Genomic DNA, 15,072 nt, shown 5'->3' with positions numbered 1-15,072 from the left:
TTTATACTTTCCGTGAGAGGGATCCCATCGTATTGCTGCGTGTTCTAATTTCGGCAATATGTAAGTTCTGTAGGATAGCAGTTTTAAATAAGGAGGTGCTAGCTGTTTTCAGCTTATGACGCAGAAAGCCGAGGTTCCGAGAGGCGGATGCGCAAATGTTATCAATGAGTTTTGGCCATGAAAGAGTGTAAACGTTACGCCTAGGAATTCGTATTCTGTGACTTCCTTTATTTGAGTATTACTGATGCAATATGAAAATGAAATTGGCTGTTTTTTTTTTGTTCGTGACGCGAAGTAAGTTTTTCAGAATTGCCGGATCTTTCGCCAAAACGGCCCTATCCTCAAATCTTGCATTAAAATGTGCAAACCATTAGCCATCCTGCTTCAAGAAACACGAGCACCATGTACCCTTCCGGTGTACAGGTTGTTCATGGATCCTGCTATAGAACATAAGGCATAGGACACGGGTGAAGTTATAGTAACTATATATAATCAGGCTCGTACGCACATATTATGAGGCGACGCAGATTTGCCTATCTGGAGCCAGTAATGAATATCGAGAGGTCGTCATTGCAAAGATGAGGTCTCCGGGCGCCGTAAACCCATAATTTTGGTGTCTGTTTACTGCAGGCCTCTTACCACACAGCTTAGGGTGGACAAATATGAATGGCTTCAACGAATGATTGCAACCGATCACCACAGTCTAGTTATTGTTGGCGGTGGCTTCAATGCCAAAAACGCTCTCTGGGGTTACTTCACGACTGACTGCAGGGGGCGTCATCTCGAAGAAGCCATGGAGTTTTCTAATTTACGCTTTTGTAACGAGCCTCATGTGCCCACGCGTGTCGGCCTCTACGCTAGACAAACCGACACTACACCAGACCTTACTCTTGCAACCCCTGGCGCGGAAAAACCATTGGGAAATTTTAGATACTGCGTGGAACAGTGATCACTTCCCCATTGCCATCCGTGTCAACAACGAACGGCTTCGATCCAAGAAGACGTTGCCCTCACTTGACTGGCAGCGCTTTCGTGAATTGTCGCAACATTTTAAATGCCATAGCTTCCAACAATTTGTTCATGAGGTTACCACAGCTAAAGCGATGGCGACAGAAGAAATAGAACGCATAGGTGCGCAGCCACTCATCTCGACAACCATTTAGTCAACCTGTGGAAACGTGCCTCTGTTCTCACGAACCACTGCCGTACACGCGGCAAGCGCCACAAGGATCTTCTAAAACTTCGTCGCCACTGCAATACCATACGCGACTACACACTCGGCTAAACGGAGGAAACTGGCACCACGTCTGCGCTGAGATGGGGCAAGAGAAAGGGCTCCGTAAACTATGGGTCATTTACAGAAACATGGCTGGAAACAGGAAAAAGCGGAGTTCCATTTTCGCAGAGCTCTCCTTGCAACAATTAACCGGTGTCCTCGTAGAGGAGCAATTAACTCACCCGGACCTTCTTTCCGCACGCTGCAGACCAACCTCCTGATAACTTTCTTCCCGTTACTAAGTCTACGCTAGATCCCGAACTTCACAAGCCGTTCACGATAGGGGAACTGTCGGCGGCGCTTGCTCAAGGAAAGAGCCACTCGGCTCCAGGGCACGACGGCGTCACCTGGCAGACGCTTAGGAATCTTAGTGATGCCGCCAAGGAGCAGGTCCTAGAAACAGTAAATAGCTCGTGGGAGACAAGGGATGTGTCAGAGCAAGAATAAAGAGCAAAAAAAAAATGTCTAGTGGTTTAGCATTGCAAGCAAGAAATATTGTGCGAAAGCACGGTGGGCCCCCCAGATTTCGGGGGTGGACCAAACCCATTCTGGGGGTTTCCCAGGTTGGTTCCGAACGTGGGCCAGCTCAATTTTCAAAATTTCGGGGATGGGCCACCCAGATTAGGGTGCCTATACGGCGCCGTAGCGAACGCTAGCGCAGCTGATCCCGTGAGATTCAATATGGTTGAAGTTGTCTCCACCCTGAACGGCGGCGCTGGCATCGAGGCACCCTAACCCGAATTTCGGGAGTTTCGTTTGGTTTTTGCGGAATTGAAATGGCGCAGTATCTGTCTCACATATCGGCGGATACCTGAACCGCGTTGCAAGGGAAGGGATAAAGGAGGGAGTGAAAGAAGAGGTGCCGTAGTGGAAAGCTCCGGAATAATTTCGACCACCTGGGGATCTTTAACGTGCACTGCCATCGCACAGCACACGGGCGCCTTAGCGTTTCGCCTCCATCGAAACGCAGCCGCCGCGGTCGGGTTCGAACCCGGGTACTCCGGATCAGTAGCCGAGCGTTCTAACCACTGAGCCACCGTGGCGGGTTTCGGGAGTAAGCCAAGCCCATTTTGGGGGTGTCTCAGGTTGGCTGCGAACGTGAGTCAACTCAATTTTTTTTAAATTTCCATGGGTTGCCCAGCCCCCTTTTTGCTAATGGCTAATGGCTGACAACAAGGAAGATTTACAGAAGTTGATAGACATATGTGGTATAGAGGGAGATAGATTGGGTTTCAAGTTTAGTAAGGAAAAATCTGCAGTCATGATATTTAATGATGAGGGCGGCGAGCATAGAATACAGGAGTTCATGCTAGAAGTAGTGGATGAGTACAAGTATCTTGGGGCATGGATAAATAACGGTGCTGAGAATGCAGCTGTCATGAAAAATAGGGCACTGTGGAATTACAATACGTATAAAGTGGTAAGAGGGATCTGGAAAGGGGTGATGGCTCCTAGCCTGACTTTTGGTAATGTGGTCCTGTGCATGAGACCAGATGCATCACCACAGAGTCCAGGTCACATTTTCTGAAGGTTTCACTCGACGACATCAATGAAACCAGCATGGAAAATGAATGTATAATAGTAAAGGTGAACATGGAAGAGAAAAAATAGCAAGGAGAGCACTGAACTTGATACATATGTAACAATGACGGTCTATGAAGCTACATGCAGCAGTGCAACGTAATGTGTTACTTCACACTAACACTCAGTAGGGATCTTTCCACAGTGGAACATTTTTCACCCTGTTCATGTGGCACACAGACATCAATATTGTGCTTCTGGTTATGGTTCATGCTTAACGTCCCAAAGCGACTTGGGCTATGGGACGTCACAGTGGAGGGCTCCGGAAAATTTTGGACTGCCTGAGCTTCTTTTATGTCCACTGACATCGCACAGTACACGGACCTCTAGCATTTCACCTCCATTGAAATGCGACCGCCGCAGCCAGGATCGAACCCGTGCCTCTCGGGTCAGCAGCCGAGCACCATAACCACTGAGCCATCGCAGCGGCTGCGTTTCTGATGAATTATGATCAATTATCTTATCATTCGTATACCAAAACCATATATATAGTTAACTTTGAACTACTTTATGTAGAGCAAAAGGTTGTTAACTTCAACAGATTACCTTATGTGCCGATTAGCACATTGTAAGGTGCACTGACATATAATTGAATTGGGTGCTTTCAGGATGTCTGTCAGCTTTATCATTAGGAAGTAAAAAAAGAAACAATGCAACTACTGAGCTTTTAAGTGAACTGTGAGCACATCGCTTAGTGCTGGGACAAATAAGGCATTCATGAATTAGTTTTGGTTACCTGGCAATGAAAAAAATTTACATCGACTTGAATCCATCTCTAGCACATCATTTCTTTTTACTCTTGGAACAGTGTTGTTGTGACACCAAGCATGAACACTGCTTATGAATGAAATATGAATGAGCATAAAAAGGATGCTTGAAATCTAATGCTGGCTGTATATTGCTGCAGAACTGACACACAGGCTGGTTGGTCTTCATCATCGGACGGGTCACATCCAGTACCAGGACTGTCGTCTCCCATTTATCTCTATTTACCATGCCTTGTTCTGTGTTAGCTGTGGCTTGCTTCTTAAGGCCAACAAGTTTCCAAAGGCCTGTGACTGTCTGCAGCCCATGTTATGCTGCTGTCTTTCTGGTTCTTACCCTGCCTTGTAATGTGGGTGTGCAGCAAATAAAGTTTTGTAGTTCTGCTGTCTCTTAACATTTGTGCTATCATTTTTCTTTAATAGATGACTGTGCTATCCTAAAATAGGGGGTAGGTGCAGGAGGTAACAAGAACACAGCATGGCACAGGTGCAGGCTAGAAATAAGTATGCTCTGAAATAAGCATACATGCGGGGAACAGTGTTACTTTTTCCGTATCAATTTAAAATAAGCATCAAATGCAAGCCACTGTTAAGCACATGAATTGTATCTTTATTTTTTTAGAAAGTTAAAGAAAATGACAGCAATGTAATAAAAAAATTTATTCCTGCACGTAAATAGTACACGAGTTTGCTGCGTCGCCCAAACTGCAACATTTCGACAGGGTATGGTACCTGGTAGTCAGTACAAATGGTGTAACACAAATCAGTTGCATGAAAGATGCACAAATCATACCAGAAACATTCAGATAGGTTTTCAGTGAACTTTTTCAGCATGCAGAGAAAACCCAGTGAGGTGCTGCATCTGCATTTGTGGATGAGACTTGTGCAGCATCAGACCATTGTGTATGGAATGCAGTTCCTACAAACACAGACAAAATGAAATGTGCTGGAATCTGAAAGGCCATGTAAAAACATATTAAGCCAGGCATGCAAAATGAGCATAGATAATCACTTTCAAAATTGACGCCTCCATGCTGTACAGTAGCCCTGGTATGGCTTCGGTAAGTTTATCTTGGTTTGCTTGTCTTGCAAATGTTAACACATCAGAATGCATAAAATATCCTCATTTTGTTACATATTGAATTCATACGGCAAGAAAACAACTATATCATTCAGACCTTTAAAACTGTTCTGACCCTCAATTTGCACCTACGAGGTTGTCGCGTGGTATAGTGGTCCGGCCGCCAAAGACGACGACATGACCCAGCACACCTGCCAAGCGTGAACAGATTCGATTTTTCGTGGCTGCACAGTGGAATGGCGGCAGCATGCTGTCCCACTCGCATCTGACTGAGCGGGTCCTGTCAAATATATTTTGTGGAGACCCGACAAAGACTTGTGTCGGTACTTCTCCACAAATTTGGTGACTCCAGACTTCACACTCTTCTCCTGACCTGCGCTTGCCTCAACCGCTTAGCCAGACCTACTGCCGCCAAGAGCTCGAGTCCCCGGCTGCTTTTGCCTGCCTGCCTTCCATCGTGCAAGCCATGGCCATGGATTCCTTCGCTCCTGTACCGACTCTGTTGCCTCTTACGCCACCTCCTCGCGAGCCCATAGTCTCCGCACTCAAGCTCCCCAACTTCTGGTCATCAGACTCAGAACTTCGGTTCCTGACCATCAAGGCCTTGTTCCGCAGCACCATGTCACTTCGCAGATGACCATGTTCGGCCACGTCATTGGTGCGCTCACGCCTACAACTGCTGCGGTTGTTTGCGATGACCTACGTTCTCCGCCTGCCGATCGCCCTTATGATCATCTTAAGGCAACGCTCATCCAGTGCACTTCTGAAATGGAGCAATGTCATCTGCAGCAGCTCCTTACCTCAGAGATCGCAAGCTTGCCGAGCTGCTGCGTCGTATGAACGCCCTGGCTGGAAATGTGGCTACTGCACACAACAGCGCACTCCTGCAGGACCTCTTCCTGCAGCGGCTGCCTCCACAGGTGCGCATGATCCTAAGCGTGCCTTTGTCTCAGACCCTGGAATCCCTGGCTGAGCTGGCCGATAAGATCAATGCCAATAAGAACGGAATCGGGCAGCGTTCAGGGACTGTGGCCTTGTTAAGCGCATAGTAATCACCGCACAGTCGCCAGTCACCGCTCTTTTTGGGCACCATGTGGAGGGGCGATGCCCAAGGACTGCAGGAGGGAGAGACGCATGAAGCCAACGTGCAGCATGTGTCCAAATTCATATTTGGCAACAGCAAGGCAATACAGTGCGAGGCAACGAGCACGAGCAAACATGGGAGGCCCAGTCGTCACAAGGTTGCGAGAGAGCATAATTGATAACTGGAGAAGATAGAAATTTTTTCTGTGGACTCTGGCATGCCCCTTATAAAAGTCTGAAAATTTTCCTCCCTTTGGTTTACGGGGGTTTAACGTCTCAAACCGACTCGGGCTATGAGGGATGCCGTACTGAAGGGCTCCGGAAATTTCAACCACCTGGGGTTCTTTAACATGAACTCACATCGCACAGTACACGGGCCTCTAGAATTTTGCCTCCATTGAAATTCGACCGCCGCGGCTTCCAGGCCAGTAGCCGAGCACTGTAACCACGTAGCCACCGTAGCGGCCCTTGGAGTATAATTAGCGCCTGAAGGGATATATGACTTGGAAAGCCCACAAGTCTTAGAAAGAATTTCTAATAAAACAAAACATCTTGCAGTAAAAGGTTTCAGATAGTCTGATGATATTCTTCGAAAGCAAGTGCGCAGTTGGTGCTATTATGCTCTTTATTCAACTGCAACCATGCGCAGGCCAGAAGTGCAGGAGGGCCTCCAAGGTGCGACAGAATCTGGCAGTCATCCCTGTGTTTCAGTGTGAACATCAGCTTCAATAATGTGGAATCTCTAGGTGTAAAGTGATTCTATCTGCCAGTGTGCTAGCAGGTGGTGTCAATAGCACACTACTCGGTACTACCAATAGCCCGGTCACAACAGCAGGAGGGCCTCCAAACTATTTGGTAAGCACACTGAACAGAATCTGCGATGCCACTCTTATGCCCTGTCTTCAGATGCTCCTGCCCAGGTCTTTTTATAAACAGTTCATTATTTAGCCATTTCTGTCACTGCTCCCAATGTAATCATGAAATAGCTGGAAGATAGAGCACTCACTTGGTTAATCCCATCACCCGAGGTTTTTGTGCACTACACCAATAACCCTTCCATGCATCTTGAAACTGCACAAAAAAAGACAAGGGACGAGGAAGAAACCAACAGGACAGAACGCCGCAGAACTTCAACTGGTTTATTACAACAGTGCTTCACATTTATACAATCATCGTAATCACATTGTAACATGACAAACAATCATCACGTAACACTGGTGCACAAGCGTGTACAGGACATCATGCACTCTAGATATGAATACTCTTTATCAGACAGGTTTACCGAGGCTTTGCTGACACACGAGCCGGATTCCTTCTTAATACAGTAGGCCTCGTATACTTCTCTGCTTAGTTTAGACCCGAACTTATTCAGGATAGTGGTAGCGCAGAACTGAGGCGTGCAACCACGGCAGTGGCGACAATGGTCGACCACATGCCCTCCCCCTGCCAATGCGCCTACTCCTGTGTGGTGCTCCTGAAGTCTGACGTTTATACAATGTCCGGTTTGTCCGATGTAGCTTTTGGCACAGGACAGCAGTATACGGTAAACAACCCCCCTTTTGCACGGGTTTTCGCGCGGTTTCAAGGTGCATTCTACTAATAGTCACCAACTAGCCCGTCTCTCTCTATTAGACCGTTCGAAAAGCCACCCAGTTCACAGTAGAAGGAGAAGTGAATAGACAGTTATTTTTTTGAACAACCCTTTGATGCCGCACTCTCATTTAGTGTGTACAGGATGTGTGCCCACACATGGCCTCTAAAAAGAAAGCAGTTTCCACTCCTCTTCCCTCGAGTAAATACAAGCACATGGCCAGAAGACAAGAAAGGTGACGAGAAAAATGTCTGCAAAGATCTCTGCGCAAGAGGCTACTCAAAGCCATCTGCGCAAGAGGCTACTCAAAGCCATCATAAACTCACCAGAATGGCAGCTGCCAGGCTCTTCGCAATGAAAAGTGGCAGAACAAGAAACCCGTGAACACCTCATGTACCTAGGAGCGAGTCATTGGCCCACATCTCACGGTCTTCGGATATTGAGGTACCAAACTTGAATGTACAACAGCTGACGGCATGCCACCAACACACACATTTGGGCATGATTTAGAGTATCCTGTGTACAGAATTTGAGTATACATTAGTGAAATGTAAAAAAAAAAATTCCGAGCTGATACAACACTGCTAAGGTACTTTTGAGTGAGTTGGCTCATAGGTGTAAATCGGGACAGTTCCTGTATGAGTTAGTCTGAGTAGCACTCTTCTATCAGACTTACCTTGCCATGTCTACAAAAACAGATCCTCAAATGCGCTTGCTGAAAAACACTGAAGCCAAAGGCCGTGATAGACTTGGTCAAGTAATGCATATTAAAGAAGGAAAAGAACCTGCAGTGCCAGGCATATCTGGAATCGCGGATTAATCGAACCACCAGGTACACCGTAGTTCCGGCAACGGCGCCTTTTTGCATGCTTGTACCCGACGTCTATGACACATGCTGAGCCATAAATTCCCACTCGTTTTCATCATGCGCCACTTCACGTGAACAAGGCCCCTCGATACATTAGTGGTGCGGGCGAGGCCTTCTTCTATCGACCTCAACCCACAGTACGTGAAGACGGCTCCTGAGTGGAAGCCGAAACGTCTCCAGCTTCAAACTGAATCATTTACGGCTATTGTTCCGATTATTTCGTATTCATGCCTATCCAAAAACTAACGGTTGCCATCAAACTCCCGACTTCCTGAGCAAGTGAGCGCATTTCATTGCATTTCTGACGTCCACGTATAACATTACTGCAACACTTGATTTGCGCCTACTGTAATATTTGACGCGTTCAACACCGCCATACGCTGCCCGGTTTGCCAGAAGTGCATTACTTTAGATCTTCCCAAGCTGAGTTTTGGGTTTCTGCTAGGTTACCTTCACACACCACCATAGCCTTGCCGCCAGATGAGCCCACCTGAGGTGGGCTATGAGCTGCGACTTGAGACTTATGCGAGCAGTTCTGCGTTCCGGCGATGACGCTCGCATGGCGTCCGAATCAAAGGGCTGTGCTTCATTGCCGATGCCTCTTGCGCTGACGAAATTCAGACTCGAACGGTTCGCTGTGTGGTCCACACCGGGCCTACGGTGCACAACATGCTTGGACTTCGGTTCGCTGATGCTTGCTGCTAAGACTCAAAGCGTGAATCTTCCCCCTGATATCCTTGATTTGGCTGCGAAGATCGTCGCTGGTCTTTACTTTGCCGCGAGTAAAATGCGCCAGCATAGTTAGCTTCAATAATTGTTTTGAATGCCTAAGAAAAAAAGGTTGAATAAAATCAACTTCCAGCGCATCTGTTCCGAGATCGATTGTCCATGATGGTTTGGATTTGGATTCGTTCGACTTCGAGCCTTTGTGTTTGGATACGATACGAGGCGACGAGGCTTTGCGAGCTTTTTTTTTTTTAATGTTTCAATAATTGTTACATCTAACTTGTTGAATTAGGCGCTACTTTTTATGCTTATTTTGAAAAATTAGCCTTTACAAAACAGTTGGTGTAAAACTTCACTATATTCTAGGCACTATAACTTCACTAAATTTGGCAGTTTTTTTTGTCGCCATAGTTCTTTGGTTTTAAGATGGCTGCGTCCATGGGTCGGACTATCGAGCTACTACTACCAACTATACCAACACATGGGTCGGACCAAGGAGGTTATATACAGAGATAACGGATTCCCTGCGGGGTTCCTTTTATTCCAATCCTAACAGGGTTCCAATCCTATTTAACGTAGCAATGATTCGATTGGCCCAGAAGCTGGAGAAGATGGATGGATGGATACGGCTGAACCCTTTAAATCGGGCGGTGTCTCAAGCCACCTAGTCATGACATGAAATTTTACTCTTGTCTTGCTTTTAGCCACCAATCATATAACCTTCGCTTGGTTACTACTACCCGCTTAAAATCTAGTTTCCCTTCACTGTCCTTAAACCTCAATGCCTTGGGTAAATCAGCCCCGCTGCTTTCCACTGTAGGGTGAAGCCCTTTACAGAAGAGTATCAAGTGTTCAGCCGTTTCCTCCTCTTCTCCGCACGCAATGCACAACGTGTCTATCTCGTGGTACCTGACTCTATATGTCTTAGTCCGCAAAACTCCAGTCCTGGCCTCAAACAACAAAGAGCTTCCCCTACAATTATCATAGATAGTTTCTTTGGCAATTTCCTGCTTAAAAATCCTGTATGTTCCCAGTGCTGATTTGGTGCATCCCTGTTTTCCACAGAGCTCTTTCTGTTTCTTTAACCTTTTTCTTAACTGATAATTGCTGATCTGCCCCCTTACTGCTGTCCAGATATTTGCTTGCCAATTTTCTAGTTCACTTTCTCCATTTCATGTCAACATTCTTTATATACAGGTATCTGAAAACTTTCCTAGCCCACTGCTTTTCCCCCATTTTTCTCAATCGCTCCTCAAATGCTATCTTACTGCTAGCTTCTCTGCTCTCGAACGACGCCCATCCCATATCACCCTGTACCCCCTGATTTGTTGTATTGCCATGTGCTCCCAAAGCTAGCCTCCCTACTCCCTGTTGTTTAATTTCCAGCCTTGCTTGAACATCTGGCCTCATACACAGGACTGCATTACCGAAAGTCAGGCTAGGGACCATCACCCCTTTCCAGATCCCTCTTACCACTTCATACCTATTGTAATTCCATAGTGCCCTATTTTTCATGACAGCTGCATTCACACTAGCTTTATTCATTACATATTTTTCATGCTCTGTCGGATACTCAGCACTGTTATTTATCCACACCCCAAGATACTTGTACTCATCCACTACTTCTAGCGTGAACTCCTGTATTCTATGCTCGTCGCCCTCATCATTAAATATCATGACTGCAGATTTTTCCTTACTAAACTTGAAATATAATCTATCTCCCTCTGTACCACATATGTCTATCAACTTCTGCAAGTCTTCCTTGTTGTCAGCCATTAGCACTATATCATCCGCATATATTAGTTTCTGTAATGACTGTTTAATCAATTCTCCTTGCTTGAAAAAAGAAAGGTTGAAGCCTAGTCCGCTCCTCTCCAGCTTGATCTCCAACCCTTGCAGGTATAACATAAACAACAAAGGGGACAGAGGACATCCTTGCCTAAGCCCCCGCTGTATCTCTACAGGGCCTGATACATTTTTTTCTCATTTTATGAGCACTCTGTTACCTTTATATATATCTTTTAAAGGATTAATTACTCCATCTTCTACATCCAATGTGCCCAATATGTCCCCACAAATGCTCCTGAGTAACGTTGTCATAGGCTCCCCTAATATCCAGAAATGCTAGCAATAAGGGCCTATGTTCCTTTTCCGCAATTTCTATACACTGTGTCAATGAAAATAGATTGTCCTCCAACCTCCTTTGTTTCCGGAACCCATTCTGTAGTTCCCCTAGCACCCCCTTGTTCTCCATCCAAGCCTGCAGTCTATCCTTTATAATTTGCATCCCCACCCTGTAAACCACAGATGTCACTGTTATGGGACGATAGTTACTTACGTCAGCTTTGTCCTCCTTTCCCTTATATATCATGTTCATTCTACTCAATTGCCATTCATCGGGGACTTTCCCATCCACTACCATTTATTCACTACCTATATTATTGTTTGCTTAAATTTTGGTCCAAGCTTCTTTATCAACATAATTGGGATACCATCTGGTCCTGTTGATGTGCCACTAGGAACCTCATTCTCTGCCCTTTCCCACTCTCTCTGCTTAAGTGAAGCTTTTGCAGTAACCGGTCTATCCTCCTTCGATAAATTATGTACAACATTCCTTTCTTTAAATTTTTCTGTCATCTTTGTTCCTATGTGTTTTATTGCTTCATCCCCTTCTAGTTGAATGACCTCATCTGTAACAATAAACCTTTGTTCTAGGCTAGTCTTATTACTCATTGCATTTAGATGTTTCCAGAATTTTCGAGCTGCTTTTCTATCTTCTTTATTTACTTTTGACATCCATTGGGCACCCTTTCTTCTAATTTTCTCATTAATCAAATAGGATGCTTTCCTTCTACACTTTATGAAGGTAACCCATTTTCTGTCTACTTCAACTTCTGGTTCCCCCCTCTTCTTGGAATATCTGTGTTCCCTGGATGCTTCCTGACATTTCTCTATCGCCCTCTTGACCTCCTCATCCCACCAACTCTTGGGTTTGCGTCTTTTCCCTTTTAGCTTTACACGCACCTTAGCTAACTCTAGCTTCAGTAATCGAGTTAATTTGGTATAAGTCCATCGTGTTTCATTATCCTCAAAAATTACGTTCTCAATTTGTTTGGCTGCTGCTTCCAATTGCTTTTCTGAGTAAAAATTCCCCTCTGATTGTTCATCTCGCTTCAGTCCTACTTTGGTTTCTCTTCTGAAGCTCAACTTGATACGCTTGTGGTCACTACCTAGACTTCTGGAACCATGTTCATCTATGCTCATTACCCCTAATCTATTATACATCCTCTGTAACATTAGTGCATAATCTATCGTCGAGTGCAGGCTCCCTGCCTCCCATGTTATGAGCCCTTCACACTTCTCGGTACTGTTGCATAAAACTAAATCATGCCTGCCACATGTCCTGCAGCATGCTTCCTGTCGAATCCGTGTACCCATCCAGGTCTTCTATATGTGCGCTCATGTCGCCTAATATAATTATCTCACCCTGTCCTCCTAGCTCATCAATGTCGCTTGCAATACATTCTAACATTTTCCTGTTTTCCTCTTTGGCATTAGCTCCTGTCCACAGGTATACAAAGCCAAGGAGTGTTTGCTTCCCTGCCACTTTTCCTTTTAGCCATAAATGTTCCTTGCATCCCAGTTTAACCCGTTGAAAATTCATACTTTTATGAATGAATGCCCCAATTCCATTGCCCTTTCTGCTGCCCTCTGTTCTATTGCAATGCTCCCATGCATAGTCTGGGTTACCGGGTGGTTGCTCCATGTCTCTAAGATGCGTTTCCACTAAACCATATGCCATTAATTCCTCCTGCCTTAACTGTTCTTCTTTTTCCTCCCATTTCAGTCTGTTCCTGCCACCTTACATGTTAATGAAACCTATATCTGAATTAACTTGTCCCTGACGCTTGCGTCTATTTCTTTTCCTATGTTTCCATCGTCCCTTTGATTTTGATTCTTTCTTCTCTACACTGGTTCCCTCAGAGCTTTGGGTCCCCCCAAAAAAGCTGTTGCCTGGCGACCTATCCTACTACCCACCCTCTAGCCAGTGGCACCACCGTAGTGAATGCCATCCTGTGTAAAAGGGTGGGGCCTGACCTCGTACACTTCCCTGTTAACTTCCATCGCCCCGTATCTTAGTCGTCGACTCATTAACCTAATTACACGGTGTGCCTCAACGACCCTCCTTTCCGTTTCGCTAGCCTGCCTCTTGACCTCTGGGATTGTGCATATGGTCACACGCACAATCTCAGAGCCCTCTCTAAGCCTACGCATCCCCACTTCTAACTGCTTCTTGAGATTCTGGCTCCTCCCCTTCAGCACATCGTTGAGGCATGGATAACGACAGGGTGTGCGCCATCCATGCTGCCCCCCACCACCTCCTGGGCTTTGGCCATTGAATCCACCATGCACTTCCCTGACTGGGCCTCCACCTGCACCCGCCTGTCCGCCTTCACTGCCGTCAAAACGCCTCCCTCAACCCTCACTACGTTTGAGTCACCGACCACCAGAACCCTCCTCCGCTCTTAACCGTTCGCTTTCTGACTGCGACTGTTGCCCTCCGGATCGCACTAGCTGTCTCTCCCGCCGCCGTACGCTACTGTCGCGAGTCTATATGCCCGTTTTTACCTCTTTGTCTTCCCCACTCAAAGCCTGCTGCGCTACAGCACTGTAGGATCGACGAGCCTCGTCCCCCACCTGACACTGCTCGAAACCGGGGTGCCCTGCCGGCCGCGACCTGAGCGCTTCTACCTGCTCTTCTAGCTGGGCTCGCTTTTCCTGCTCCTCTTTCAGCTCGCCCACAATTCGCTCCAACAGGTCGGCATTATCCTCTTCTTTTTTAAGCGACTCGGCGACCTGAGTTTCTAACTTAATCTATGCCTCTCGTTCCAACTTCAGGTCCCCTTTGAGTTCATTAATCCTAGCTGCACATTTCCCTTTCAACGTCTGAACGGCCTCCTCAAAACACTTACATATCTTGCACGCGAAGCTAGCCCCATCTGCCTCGGCTAAGCTCCTGAACTCAGCCTCATCTAAATAGCACCAACTGTCGCACTCCTGGCACTGCACTAACTCCCCGTCCCCGTCCACCTTGACTTTCCTAGCTTGCCGACCCATCGTCCGGCCGACTAAGCATCGTAAAAGCCCGCCAAAATTCCTACGCAAAAAGCCTCCGGCACTACGCGACGTAAAAGCCCGCCCAAATTATACACACACACAAACCTCCGCTAGCTTTCCTACCCTTAACTCGGTCTAAAACTACCGCCCAACAGCATGTACAAGCGCAAGTACAAAAAAGCACTTAGCTTCTGATGTAGTTGCTGGAGCTCCCAAAAAAGCGTCCACCTCCGACGGCGTCCACGTGCAAGATCGAAGGCCACACCATCGATGCCGACGATATCACCGTCTGGACCAACCACGGCTTCCTCAGCCACAAAGACGAACAACTCCAAGCTGCAGCAAAATGCGTGGAAGATTATGTCAAGGCAAGAGGCCTCGCCTGCTCGACAGAGAAGTCCGAGCTCCTGAGAGTCAGGCGAGGAAAGCGAAACAAAGAAACCCTCAACGTTTCTCTAGAGGGTCAACAGATACCAGAGAAGGAAGTCATGAGAATCTTGGGAATGTGGGTGCAAAGCAACCAGCGATGCACAAACACCATCAACCTTCTGAAGCAAGCAACCACGCAGGTGGCTCGCATGATCACCCGCGTGTCGCAGAAACGAAGTGGCATGAGGGAGGAAGATACGCTCAAGCTGGCTAGGAGCCTCGTAATTAGCCGAATCACGTACTTTCTCCCCTACTACAACAACAATAAGGGTGAAAGAGAACAGATCAACTCCATCATACGCAAAGCATGCAAGACAGCGGTACACCTCCCAAACAATACCTCAACGGAGAAGTTGCTGGCACTCGGGCTACACAATACGTTCGAGGAGTTGAAGGAGGCGCAACTGGGCTCACAGCTACTCAGCCTCCAGCAGACTGCCACCGGCAAAAACTCCTGGCCAGATTGGGCTATCAGGAATCAATCAGAGAGGAACAAAGAACGGCGAACCTACCGAATGAGTTCCGCAGCTGTATCAAAGTAGGACTGCTACCAAA

The sequence above is a fragment of the Amblyomma americanum genome, chromosome 1 (assembly GCF_052857255.1).
Source record: "Amblyomma americanum isolate KBUSLIRL-KWMA chromosome 1, ASM5285725v1, whole genome shotgun sequence".
NCBI classification, from domain to species: domain Eukaryota; kingdom Metazoa; phylum Arthropoda; class Arachnida; order Ixodida; family Ixodidae; genus Amblyomma; species Amblyomma americanum.
The sequence above is the reverse complement of the archived record's forward strand: the minus strand, read 5'-3'. Positions refer to the sequence as shown.